We start from the raw sequence: 15,176 nt of genomic DNA, 5'->3' as shown, positions 1-15,176 counted from the left end.
TTTGATATTCTGCCTTCGCTCGTTGACAGGTTAGACATGATGCCACGAAACGAGCGACATCACTCTTCATTCCAGGCCACCAAAACGATTTCCGGAGGTCTTGATACATCTTAGTCATGCCAGGGTGCATGCTAAGACGACTATGATGACCTTCCTCCAGAATAATCCTCTTCAGTTCGCCATCATTAGGAACGCACGTTCTGCCCATGTAACGCAACATGCCGTCCGTTCCCGTATTGAACCACTTAGCTTGATCCGTACCGAGCGCTCCTAATATCTTCACTAACTCTTCATCTTCACGTTGCTTCATCTTGATTTGGTCAAACACATTGCTAGATATCCTAAGGTTACAGCACTTGATGCTGTTCGGTTCTAACTCAAACTGTAACCTTAGATCTCTGAAACTCTCCACCAAGCTCAGCTCGCGCACCATCATGGATGACATATGCACCACTTTTCTGCTTAGAGCGTCCGCTACTACGTTCGCTTTTCCTGGATGATAGAGTAGCTCGAAATCATAATCCTTCAAGAACTCAAGCCACCTCCTCTGCCTCATATTCAGCTCTTTCTGATCAAAGAGGTACTTGAGACTCTTGTGATCACTGAAGACTTGGAACGTGGATCCATACAAGAAATGCCTCCAGATTTTTAGCGCAAAAACGACCGCTGCCAACTCCAGGTCGTGCGTTGGGTAATTCCTCTCGTGAATCCTCAGCTGCCGAGATGCATACGCTACCGCCCGCCTCTCTTGCATCAAAACACAACCAAGACCTTGATGAGAAGCGTCGCAATAGACTTCAAACGGTTTAGACGTGTCCGGAATAACCAGTACTGGGGCGCTCGTCAGCTTCACCTTCAACTCCTGAAAACTGACCTCACAACGATCGGTCCAAGCGAACGGCTGATCTTTACGGGTCAATTGAGTTAACGGCGCTACTATCTTAGCAAAACCTTCAATGAAACGTCTGTAGTAGCCCGCCAGTCCAACAAAACTACGTACTTCCGTGACCGAACGCGGACTCTCCCAATCCAGTACCGCTCGCACTTTCGCTGGATCTACTGAGATGCCTCCAGCCGACACCACATGACCCAAAAACTGAATCTCCTTCATCCAGAATTCACACTTAGACAGCTTGGCATATAGTTCTTTCTCCCGCAACACTCCAAGTACGAGTCTAAGGTGTTCTTCATGCTCATCTTCGGTCTTGGAATAGATGAGGATATCATCTATGAAGACAACTACAAACTTATCCAAATAAGGCCTGAATATGCGGTTCATGTACTCCATGAACACAGCTGGAGCGTTCGTTACTCCAAAAGGCATTACCACATATTCATAATGCCCATACCGTGACCTGAATGCTGTCTTCTGGATGTCATCTTCTTTAACCCTAATTTGATGATATCCGGACCTCAAATCAATCTTTGAGAACACTGCAGCCCCATGTAGTTGATCCAGCAAGTCATCTATCCTTGGCAAAGGGTACTTGTTCTTGATGGTCAGCTTGTTTAATTGCCTGTAGTCAATACACAACCGAGAGCTGCCATCCTTCTTCCTTACTAACAGCACGGGCGCTCCCCAAGGTGATACGCTCGGCCTAATGAATTTCTTCTCTATCAACTCCTCAATCTGCTCCTTTAGTTCAGCTAACTCCGCAGGCGACATCCTATATGGTTGAACCGAGATGGGAGCCGCTGTAGTCACCAAATCAATCGTGAACTCCACTTCACGCTGAGGGGGAAGTCCAGGGATCTCTTCCGGAAAAACGTCCGCAAACTCGTCTACAACCGATCGTCCATTACCGTTTCTAGTGGACGATCGTCCTTCTACCACTCCTCTGGATTCCTGATCCTCGTGGGTCATAATCAGGAAACAGCTGGCACCTTCCATAATGTCTTCTTTCAGCTGACCGAGCGTCACTGAAAGAACTTCTTCTTCTTCACCAGGGAAGATCAACTCCTTCGCTCCACAATCAATAAGAATGCGATTGGCAGCCAACCAATCCATTCCTAAGATCACCTCCAAACCTTGAAGAGGTAAGCAGATGAGGCTAACTTTAAACCTACGTCCCTCCACTTCTATAGGACACTTGACGCACATAGTGGACGTCCTAACCTCACCAGCTGCTGGGGTCGACACCACCAGATCAAACTGCATCTCGCTCACTTCTAATCCCAGCTTTTCAACACACGCCTTCGAGATGAAGGAGTGCGTTGCCCCCGAATCAAACAAAGCACAGCATGATCTACCATACAACATGCATTTACCAATTACAAGGTTACCTGAGCTTGCTGCTTCAGTGCTCGTTATAGCATACACTCGCCCACTAGCTTGGGCTCGTCCTCCTCTCGCCTGATTCCTTCCAGCATTGGGTGGCCTCATCACCGCACGCCCACTCATATTGCACTCATGATCCGAATGTCCGTTTCTCCCACAACGATTACAGTACTTGACTCCCACCAAAAGAGGGCATGAAGATCTATAATGTGGCCCTCCACACCGGAAACAAACAACACCTCCCTGTCCAGACTGTCCGACAGGAACTACTGCTTGAGATCCGCTCGTCTGAGAAGACTGATTTGGACGAGCGTAAGGAGGTCTCCTCTGTACAGCTCCTCCCCTGGACACCATCGGTCCTCTACTCACTTGCTGCGACCTCTTCTGACGTTCCGCTTCTGCCATGTTTTTCTCCAAAACCATAGCAGGAAAAGACCGGATACACAAACTCGATATCAATACTTTCAGGTCACTTCTCAACCCATTTTCAAATTTCCTGCACTGCCATTCCTCGCTAGTAGCCATCGTATTGAACCTCAGGAGGTGTTTAAAGGTGTTGGTATACTCCGACACAGACTTCGCTCCTTGTGCCAGTTGAAGGAACTCAACTTCCTTAGCGTAACGTACGCTGTCCGGAAAGTACTCCTCATAAAACTTGCTTCTGAAAACCGCCCAGGTTATGGGGTTCTGAGCGTCCGTTAAAATGGCCTTCATACTCGTCCACCAGTGACTAGCTTCTCCAGTCAACAAATACTCTGTAAAAGCCAAGCGGCTTTCATCCGGACACCTCTTAGCATTGTAAATACGCTCCATATCTCTCAGCCACTGGTCGGCCTCATCAGGAAGGCACTTTCCACTGAATTTAGCCGGATGGTGTTGAAGGAAACTCTCCAGCGTCCACTCAGCAGTAGGCGGGGCAGCGTTGGAAGAAGACGCTCCCGCGGTGTGCCTTGTTGCTGCTAGAATCTCCATCAGCTGTCGTTGAGTTGTTTCCGAACTAGCCCGTGAAGCTTCCAAACCTTGCATGGCAGCTTGGTTTTGCTGCACTAACGTGGCATTTTGTTCCATCAATGTGGTATTTTGCTGTTGAAGTCTCTCAATGATGTTTTCCAACAATCTAGAGTTGTTGGAAGTATCAGGTTCACTCGGTTGAGGAGGGGGAGGCAATCTAGGTGCCATTGATTCTCTGGACACAGAGAAAAACGAGCGTTAGTTACGTTCAAGAGTTAAAATAAAATTAACTCATTAAACATACAACAAGCACACAGCAAAAACGCAATGCACTCATAACCTACAGCGTCCTTAAAAGAACAAAACTGCTCTGATACCACTAATGTAACATCCCAATAAATAGTAAATACCATTAATTAGAATTAATTACAATTAACCGTAAACAGTAATCAGTCTTTGCAACTAACAGCGATTAAAGGCCGAACGGCTTGAAACCAAAACTAGCGTACGCTCAAACAGAAACAGAGATAAATAGGACGAACGGCTTTACAAAACACATAGCCGAACGTTTCAACTACGCTATCATCTACAATACTAATCTAACGAGCATTCTAAGGCTCGGCCTTTACTTCAACTTCGACCAGGTTGGCATCATCCAAATTTTCTTCTTCCAGCATTTCTTCAAGGGATGCACCACCATCTGCTCACATCCACAACGGATGATCATTGCAAGACAAGACGAACGTACATGGACAGTGGACAACACAATGGAAAAACAAAAGGGTAAGCTTACGTAATTTAAATTCATACTTCATCATTTATATTCAAACCAACACACGATCAACACATATACATACACATCAATCAACACATGAATATATCAATACTAGACCGACCGTCCGGACTGTATGAATCTGTGTAGTTACAAGCGTCCTTGCACCCGAGTGATGTAGTAACTGGGATACACCAAACAGCTGCCACTCGAGGTAAGTCCGTTCTTACGTCGCCCATGTTAACTTATGGACTAAGGACCTCCTGCCGTTCCCACACATGAATACCCCCTTCTACTTGAAGAGGCGTATCACGGAACATCAGGATGGACAGCGAGTCTTAACTAATCCACAGTCATACTTTACCAAATCAATATCCAATACAGAATTAAGAGTCGTTCCTCCTTGGAACGCTCGTTCAAATGTCAATATCATAACTTCATTTCTTAAATCGTTCGCACACCTTAACTCTTCCATTAATTCACATTTTCATTCTATGTTCCACTTTCATAAAAAGACGAACGTCAATTAACTGTATGGACGAACGCTACTTTGAGATCAGGACGAACGCTATTTCAATTTCAGGACGAACGTTGTTTAAAATCAATTACTTATTCATTTGTACAAGCGCTTGATAGAAGACCTTGCGCGATTTAGAACGATCGTTCGATATAAGGCCGAACGACATTAAAACGAACGCTCGACATAAGGTCGAACGCTATTATAGACGAACGTTTGACATGAGGTCGAACGTTAAGTCAATCGCTCGACATAAGATCGAACGCGATCGAAGACGGACGCTCGACATGAGGTCGAACGCTTTTTAAGGACAATCGCTCGACATAAGGTCGAATGATTTCACAGACGAACGCTCGACATGAGGTCGAACGCTATCGAAGACGAACGCTCGACATAAGGCCGAACGCTCAAACATTCAATTTGGGAACGCTCGTTCACGAGTAGAATTCTTTCCGAATGAAGGAATCCCAGTCTAAGTTATTTTAAGGGGCAGTCGAACGGTTTATGACCGTACAGTGACGAGCGTTATTTATCAAAAGGGATGAATAAAAGTTAAGATGTTTCAAACTTTGAATATTTTCCAGATTTCAACATTTAAACTTATACTGTATAACTTATATGATTTTCAACTTATAAACTTTATAACATTTATTCCAGTAATTTCATTTTCAACATCAACATTCAGATTTATTTCCCACAACAAAAGATCCATTTTTCATGCGTATCAAACCAACATGCAGATAAATCAAAACCAGAAACCAGATTCCATAACAGCACAACAGAGTTCGTTCATGCAGATCCAGAAAACAAGTATACAAAGATTTCATACAAACAACTCACATCATGTTTTCATAAAATCAAACACGTATAAATTTAAATGTATGTAAGCTTCCCTTACCTGGATAGCAGTGTACTCCCAACAGCAAGATTCTAGGGTTTCCTCTAACCACGTCTTACACCCAGGTTTCGTTCAACAGTTCCCACGTAAAACTAAGACACCAAAATCAACGCACTTCAGACTCAGAACTCATGCATGCAACCAGAACTAGGGTTCGCATGAAACCAGAGAGGACGACACTTAGAAAAGAAAACTTACCAGTTCCAATCCAAGTTCTGTTCGGTCCAAATGAAAGATCACAGCTGGACGAACGTTCCTATGGTTCTGGAAAGTGAATCGGAAGGAGAAGAAGATGAGTTACAGAAGAGAGAAGAGCACTGGTTCTAGAGAGAGATCAGAGAAAATGGAAGGTTTGGTTCTGAGGAAGAAGACGAGTGATGCAGGTGAGCGGAAGGGTTTTCGAAAATCACTTTTGTTCCTTCCAATTCCAGATGAACGAGCGTCTCACTTTCGGACACCTGCACCTCCACTCAGACTTCCAAAACTTCCATCGCGACACATGGCGCTCATGCAGGCAGCGTTCAGAGCGCAATTAATGCCTGGGACGTGTGGCGCGGCTCATTAAGGAAGCAGCTAGGTGATTCATCAGCGTAATAAATACTGATTTGACACCTAATTACGTTTAAATTTTTGGGATCTCACAAGTTACATGTGGTTTTACAAACTTTTCCAAACTTAATATCAATATTATAATAATATATAAATATAGTTTTAAAAAATATATAGATTAGTATATAAATATAATTTAAAAAATATATATAAAATAAATTGAGAAACTTTTGGTGGAGTCGTAACTCTCCTCTCTTAACCAACGTTTGTTTATACGTATAAGAGAACAAACATACGGTCCTTTTATCTTTTCAAATATTAACTAAGAATTTATTTTAAAAAAATAAAATCCCAGAAAAGAAATGGTATTCTAAAATAGTCATTATAAAAAATATACAGTTTTTCTTTTACAATATTAAATATAAAGACAAATCTTAATTATATAACAATCAAATAATATATGATAGACGTAAAATAATTATAAGAAATTATAAATGATCGAATATATATTTAAAAAAAAGTTACATAGCTATGTAGAAAAATTAATACAACTTTTTTAAATTATTTAATAAACTATAAATATTTTATTAATTTAGAACAGAATCCAGTATGGCGTTGAAAATGAGATATATATAAATACTTTTCATCATTATTTTCGATTAAAAGAAAATTTTCATACCAATATTTTTACCTATTCAATATTATAATTTTCTATCAAAATCAGTACCAATTCATATAAGATCAAAACAAATTTATTTTCTATCCATATAAAATACTAATTAATCTTGTTAATAAAATACTTTTATAAGTGTATTGTACGACCATCCTACCAATTATGGACAGGAAGGTCATGTAACGCCGTGCAATCCATGGTAGGATTGTACACCCCTATTTTTGGAGTCAATCATCCCAACCAAAACATTGCAGAACAGAAACTACTGCACCTAAAACAGATTGGGTCGAATATTCTTGAGACAAAGTACCAACCTGGCTGGTACTACACAAAACTAAAGATGGTGCCAGTTTCCCAAATTCTAATTCCAGTATATCCACTTTATTCAACCTTTTTCATAGAAACAGCATTCACACACAATTAATCCATATTCCCATAAGCATACTTATATTTTATTAAGTTAGAATCTGGTTCATAACACACGTGTACTTCGTTATTTTGGACAATAGCTACCTATATAACATAAATTTGAACATATAATCAAATTAAACCATACATGTCAACATCCAGAACTCATCATCATACACTTCATATAATATATCACATTTAGAATCATAAACGTGACTCAAAAGCTCACGAATTGCACTACAAACAGCAGATATCGCAGCCATTCATAATAGCACTTCATAACCATCCAACAACGAACAAAACCAGAATAATACCCAACTATTTGCACCGCAGAAACAACATTCACCATGAATTCAAACCAAAATAAAATTGAAGACAAGCAAAGTTACCTCCGCATACTACTCTGTACAACCTAATTCACGAACCTCAAAGCATCAAATTGTATTGTTTCCAATTAACCTTTACTCCAGATAGTACAACATAAACACATCATTAGCATATCAATTGTCAATTTATAATTCACCAATGCAAGCATTTCACCAAACAACTCTTCAAGTACAGTCTGTTAATTGAATAAAGAGAAAGGCAGCACAACCAAGTTCATTGGATTCGTCATATCCAGCCGTGAACACATTCTCATTGATTTCTTTCACAATTACATCATTCAAACCCTAAAACACCAAACTCGAACAAGACTTACCAATTCATATCACTCACACAACAAACATATACAATGCAAGTAAGGTTAGCTCCCCATACCTGGTTAGAAGCTCCTCCAAGTAAGACCCTTGAACCGAAGCCGTTCGCGCCTCCCGTGCTCACGATTCTGCTTCGCTTCCTTCCTCAACCCTCCCTTCACCAACCTCCAATATCGCACTCACAGAAATTCGCCCAAAAACCCGAAACCAATCACTCCCTTTTTCCTCTCTGATTTTTTTTCCCTCGAATCATGTCTAGGTGGGTTCTTAAAGCTACCCTTCACTCCTACCAATCCGACTCTCGACTCCCCTCTTGGTGGTTACCGCGATTCGGGCAAGCGAAGGCAGCGGGGAGTGAGATCGTCGAACCAACGATTGTTGTTAAGGTTGTAAAGAGAAGCTTCGATGCAAGCTCTTCCTTCGTGAAAGGCTCACAATCGCAGACGAATGAGGCGAGGCGAGGCGAGGCGCGTGAAACCACTCTCCTCCGCCGCCACTTTCTTCATCTTAAATCCCTTCCCGCTTCAGAGACAGCAAAGTATAGATGTGGTGAAAATGCAAAACTTTTATCACTGTTTTTTATGCTAAAATAATAATTAATGTCATCATCTATCTATTAAAAAAAGAATATATTTTGTAGGATAATAAATAATATGAGTTGAGATTTTAATTTGGTTAATCTCATAAATATTTAAATTCAGATTAGTCTCCTAAAGACAATAATAAACACAAGTTTTTAAATTTGATTTAATAAAATATTGTGAACTATTTTATCATTAACACAAAAATACTTTTAACGTATTATATTTAAAATATTTTACTAACAGAGATTAATTTATATATGTTATATGTGAATTTATTTTTAAATTTTTTATCAATATTTTCTTCCATAAAGTTAAAGAAAATCAATATAAAAGATACATATACAAAAATTTTCCTTTAATATCTTAAATAAAACTATATAATATAAAAAAATTAATGAAAAAACTACAAAATGAAAAACATACTTTAACAAAAATTCCATAACTCCAATCCCCTTTTAACCACGTTTTATGTTTGCTTTTTCAGTTATATGTGTTTGTTTACTAATATATTTTTGAATTTTAATATAATAAAATATGAACAATTTGCTTCGCATGCTTAGTTTAATTGAAATATAAAGAAATCAAATATTTAACTATTATACTTATATGAAATCACTCTAATTATAGTCATTAATATTTATATGTATTTATATTCATTTTAATTAGTAAATTCAAATTTAATAATTTATACATATATTATAAATTTTAAACATGTTTACAATTTTTATCAAATTACCATGGTCGTAATTATTTTCTAACTAATGTTAATCATGATTTTCGTAGTTAATACAAGTTTTTTTTTTCTAGACCAATATTATTTTCTAATATCAAGATGTTCATTGTAGTTGTTTTTCTATTAACGTTTGCAGTGACTTTTTTTTTTTTTAATACTAACATAAGAGCATTTCACCAACACTGACCGATTGCTTTTGTAATGTCAATAAAAACATTTTCCAACTAATACAGATTGAAATAACTTAAATTCATTATAAGCTTAAATAACTATGATAAACATCAATAAAAATAATCTCAATAAATATTAATCAATAAAATACGTTGTCAATGTTAACTAAAAGAAAAAAAATTAAAATTTGAAAACAAAAACATCTATGAATATTAATTAACTTAAAAGAAACTATTTATATTTTTGATATATCCGATGAAAATAAAAATAATTTACTTAAATAAAGAAATTAGAAGTAATAAATATTGATTTCATTATTTAAATAAAAATGAAATAGTTAAAATTTAATGTTAGAATGTCTTAAAAATGTCGAGAACAAGTGAAAGATAGTAAAAAAAAATGTATAAAAGGAAATTACATTATAGAATAAAAAGGTACAAAGGAGGACTATCATTAAAAGGGTGTTACTCCCTCCACCACCACAAATTGCTTCCTCAACCACCCCATTCCCCTTTTACCCTTTTCTTTATTTTTTTCATTTCTATTTTACCCTTATTAAAATTTTAGGGTTAATATTATTTAAAATCTCACGTGGACATTCATTCTCTTTATCATTCTTCCATCTTTCTCTTTATTATTTTTTCCAGGTTGTCTCTTACGTTCCATTATCCTTGGGTTGTCTCTCATGTTCCACTTCTTCTTCTCTTTTATAGAATTGTGACGTGAGAGTGTGGTGGACTTTGTGTTTAGTAAGATTGAAAGTGGGGAAAGCAATTCATCTTCAGTCGTGAGTGTGATGGTGCTTCAAGGTGCTGGTTCAGAGGCGTGAAGGTGCGTAATAAAATCCTAAAATATAAACCATATAATCTTTAAACGGATGTGAGCATCCGTCAACGGATGTCAACATCCGTTTAAAGATTATATGGTTTATATTTTACTGTTTTTTTTATATTAATTTTGAAGATATTTAAATAATATAATTTATATTTTTTGATATATTATTTTTGAATATATTTTGATGTATTTTAATAATGTATTTTTGAGGATCTTTATTGTTATTAGTATATATTTAGATTTTTTTTTGTTTTATTTTGCACGTTATATATAGTTAGGGTTTTTGTATAATATATATTTTTATATATGACTTTTTTTTTCTTTAATAATTTTATAATTATATAAAAAGTTATTTATTAGTTTAATTATATGAAATATATAATTTTACTATGTTATTATTTTTATATTTTTTTGATTAATTATTAATTATATTAATAAGATTTATTATAATTTTATAGGTGATTATTGTTTAAAATGGATGAATATCTTCATATGGATTCTCAAGTTGGTTCTAGTTTGATATCTCATTTCTCTTCATTCATTGACAAAGTTGGAGAACATCCTCCTCCTGTATGTCAGGAACATCGACATGTTCCTCCTCCTCATTATCGTCATGAGGACCCTCAAATGCCTCCTCGTGAACAGGACCCTCATAGGCCTGATATGCCTCCTCCTCAAACGCTCGGTCCTCGGTTATAGGGTCATCCTGAATTGGAGTTGCACGTCTTCTCCGAGTTGAAGCTGTAGGTCGTCTCCTACCTTCACCCTGTGCAGAACTCTCTCATCGAGAACTTTCTCCTCGAGAACTTTCTCCTCGAGAACTTTCTTCTCTAGAACTCTCTCCACGAGAACTAAAAGATGAACCTCGTGTTCTTACCATTTCTGACAAAAATATTTTTAATTAAATTAATAATTATTTCATTAATTAATATTATTTTTTTATTAATTTAATAATAATTATTTCATTAAATAAAATAATTTTAATTTAGATATAAATAAATAAATAATTAGAAAAAAAACACTAAATTTAAATACTCTATAAATTAATTAAAAATATAATAAATTAATAAAGTAAAAAAAATAAAAATATAATAATTACGTAACAAATTAATTGAAAATAAAAAATTAAAATAAAAACTAATAATAAACTTAAAAGTTAAAAAAACTACAGGCCATAAACGGATGTCGAGTATCCGTTTGGATCTGAAGCGGATGTCGACATCCGTTTCAAATCCAAACGGATACCCGACATCCGTTTTTAGCCTGGTTATCTTCTTCCTTTCTCCCAACACACGTACACAGCAAAAAACGCAGAGCACAGCACAGAACACAACACAGAGAGATATATGTATTGCATTTAAAAAAAATAAAAATATTATCACTAACCTTGTGGGAGAACGCACCGCCACATCTCACCGTCGCACCACCGTCGCACTGTCGCGCCGCACCGCCGCATTGTTGCACTGCCGCGTCGCGCACCGCCCCCACCGCCAAACCGCTGAAGGAGGAAGAAAACGGATATGGAGGAAAAATGGAAGATGAGAAACGAATGTGATGGAGTTTGGGTGAGAATTTGAGAGGGTTGGGAGGTGGGTGAGAATGGGTAGAAAGATAGATTTTAGGGTTAAAGTAAATAATTAGGATTAAAAAGTAAAAAGGTTATTTTTGTAATTATAAAAGGTTAGTTTTGTAATTCAAAAAATATGTAATAGAATTGGGGAGGTGGAGGGAGAAAATATGGTGGTGGAGGGAGTAATAACAACAAATCATTTTTCTGTATTAATAACAAATCGCATATAAGGTAATGCATTTTACTAAAGGTAATGCATTTTACTAAAGGTCGATTATACCTTTTCATAAATAACTTATTACCTACCTACATGCACCAAGTAACTTTTCGTGCATCTTCACCCTTAGGATGTCTCCTACCTTTGAGATATCGAACAAATAGTTTCATTCGGGTCTTTCCACCTTTTCAACTTGCATACACGTCTATTTTTTCAGTGGAAGGTAACAAAAACACTTGTTGAAGTAACAATTTGTATCGCCGCTTCTTCTTTGTACTGGCTAGTTTAGAGAACACATCGACCCTCTAATTATCTCATCTAAAGATATGCTCAAACTTTATCTCAACAAAATTGTTAATCATGTTCCAAACAAGGTGGTTGTACTAAAGTAGTATAGCGTCCTTTACTTGATCATCTCCATTTAGATGGTCCACTGTGAGTTGAAAATCAATCTAGCATATTATCTTATTTGTGTCAACTTCGTTTGCAAACATAAGGTCTGTAAGCTCCCCAAATTATAGGATGTTACGGATTTACAAAAATCGATAAATTTTAAAATGTTATCATAACGCAGAAACGTATTTTTCAAAAACTTTAATCTTTCAACATGCATAATTTATTCAAAACATAATTGTTCCAAAAGTTTTGTCCAATTACATTATTCTAAAAGTAATTACAATGAATATGAAAATAAAACAACTACTATTACTTTGTTTCAAAAGTCTATGCCAAATTTTTTTTTTAAAGAAACCCAAGTTTCTCCCTCGTCATCTCACAAATCTATCATATCTCTAGAATATCTACAATATCATTTGCTCACGTATAACACATTATACGATCATCGTTATAATTTCATTCACAAACATGTATAGGGTAAGCTACCGATAAAACAATCATAATAACAAGATACATACATATTGATTATATCAACCATAATCAAACTCTCAACAAGAAACATATCTTTTGATTATATCAACCTTAATCAAACACACAACAAGATGTACCTTCTGATTATATCAATCATAATCAAACACCACATACATAGAAGTAATAACAATAAGATTCTTAATCCTCTAACAATTCAATCATAATGAATTACTCGATCCTCAGTCCTCGATCCTCAAACTTCCATCCTTGATTCTTGATCTCAACTCTTGATGTTATCACTAACATCTCACACATAGTCCTTTGGTCTATCAACTCATTAACACCTATGCTAACTACTTACTATAACCATATTAGTAACACCACTATCAACATAGGATAACCTAGAGCATCTTCAATACCATGATCATCATTATAGGTACACCACCAACATGATTATCCCAATCATAAACCATACCATGAGCATCACCAAACTATGAACTCCGTTATGACAAGACTTAGTCATACTCTTGTACCTTACCTCACCGATTGTAGCCACTCCTATAGCCCCATTTGTAGCTTTCCCATATAGATACACTTGAGTCATCCTTCTTCTGACTTCAGACTTGTTCACCTATCACAAGGCAGAACATTTATCCTCCTCACCAAAGAAGATTCAACACTCGAACACCATTCTCTTTTCTACAACTATTTGCCAAAGAGAATGTCACTCTCTTTTCAATAATCAATGCCAAAGAGAGTCACCCCCTTTTCAACAACCAATGCCAAAGGGGATATCCCTCCCTTTTCAACAACCAATGCCAAAGGGGACACTTATTCGTAGACAGAACTAGGATTTAATAGGTACATCAAGTAGACTAATCCCTCATGTCTCATGCTCATTAACCACACACATTCTTGTGCATTCCATCTTCCACACATGCTCTAATCTCAACTACAAGTAAAAACTGACCCTAAACTTAACCACTAACATCAATCTCTGATTATCATCACGTTCCACAACTCCTCCATCTTGTTCCATGTTCATTCTTCATCAAATTTGCCATTTTTCACAAAAATACATTGTGATAATCAATTATCTCAGTGAAATTTACCCATAAATATCACATAGGAAGGGATAATCGATTATCATCTCAGATAATCGATTATTTTCGCAACCATACTCAACAACGACACGTAGATAATCGATTATCACTAATGATAATCGATTATTGCCGAATCGAAACACATCTTGGACATGATTCAAGCATTCAAACATACATACATCAACCCTAGATCATGTGGAAACATACTTAACACATCTTATATGCATTCAAGCATCACATACCCATGTAAGCATACTCAAACGCATATATTACATCACTTAAATCATCCAAATCCAACCATTGATATGTTATACCCCCAATAAACATAATTATACTACATATGATTTTTATCACACACCCTTACAACATATATTTGCATGGAAACTTCCAAACATCATAACTTTATTCTCGCTTAGCATCAAACTATCTGTTGGGATAACCCAACAAAACATATATAATATATTCATAGGCAAATTCCATCACAAATGTTACCAAAAACCTATTCTCATGCACACACAAACTCTTACCCAACAATAGCAATAGATAATCATAATCATAATCATATAAAAATACATCAAACAAGTACTTTCATGCAATTAAATCAAGAATACATAGCATACAAAAAACAATGGTAAGCTTCCCCATACCTTGGCCAATCCTAGGGCGCTTTATCTAACTTCAAAAATACCACAAGTCCTACCTTGTACTAAGGTTTTTTGTAGCTCTTCCTCTTTTTTCCTAGAAAAAGTCTTTTCTCTTCTTTAACTCTCTAATTTTCGTTTTTAGGAATTAGGGTACCAATGTGAAGACCCCTTTTACTCTTCTCCTTTTTATGTTCTTCTATTTTATCTCTATCTTTTTAATTAAAATAATATCTCTCATTTAATCTATAAAATAACCAAGATTTCCTCTCTTATTCCCTCTTAACTACTTTTTAAAATATAAACAATTACTAAATCTTTCCAAAATCCGTTAAATCTTTTAATTTTAGATTTATTTTTATTGTTTCACTTTCTACACCCCCTTATATTCATTCTACACCCCTTATATTCATTCACAAATTAAACAAAAGTTTACCTTAACTCTTTTTCTTTCTAGAATTTGGCTCACTCCTATTCAATCCTAAATCACCCTTCTACCCTCAGTCCAACACATCATATTGGTAACAACACACCACACAAATCATCCAAATAACAACATATGTTTCACTTAATCAATAATAACATTAAATAATCAACATAATAATTATAATTCTTGAAAACATCTAATCATCAAACACCAATTACCAAACAATAAAATTTAAGTCTCATAACCACATTATTTCCTAATTACCACATTTTCCTAGGGTCTTGT

The 15,176-nt window shown here is 36.1% G+C and overlaps 1 long non-coding RNA gene across 1 annotated transcript; it reads right to left on the bottom strand.

Moving 5' to 3' along the window:
* Window positions 1-3,611: 3,611 nt before the first annotated feature.
* LOC148200161 (uncharacterized) lies at window positions 3,612-8,306 on the bottom strand. The gene is made up of 2 exons (XR_015785521.1): window positions 7,806-8,306; window positions 3,612-3,929 (listed from the first exon to the last, which is right to left on the bottom strand). It is a non-coding gene; the product is annotated as an uncharacterized LOC148200161 (long non-coding RNA).
* Window positions 8,307-15,176: the final 6,870 nt, after the last annotated feature.

The sequence above is a fragment of the Vigna umbellata genome, chromosome 4 (genome assembly GCF_029865625.1).
Source record: "Vigna umbellata cultivar VRB3 chromosome 4, Vumbellata_1.0, whole genome shotgun sequence".
In the NCBI taxonomy this organism is placed as follows: Eukaryota; Viridiplantae; Streptophyta; class Magnoliopsida; order Fabales; family Fabaceae; genus Vigna; species Vigna umbellata.
The sequence above is the reverse complement of the archived record's forward strand: the minus strand, read 5'-3'. Positions and strand labels throughout refer to the sequence as shown.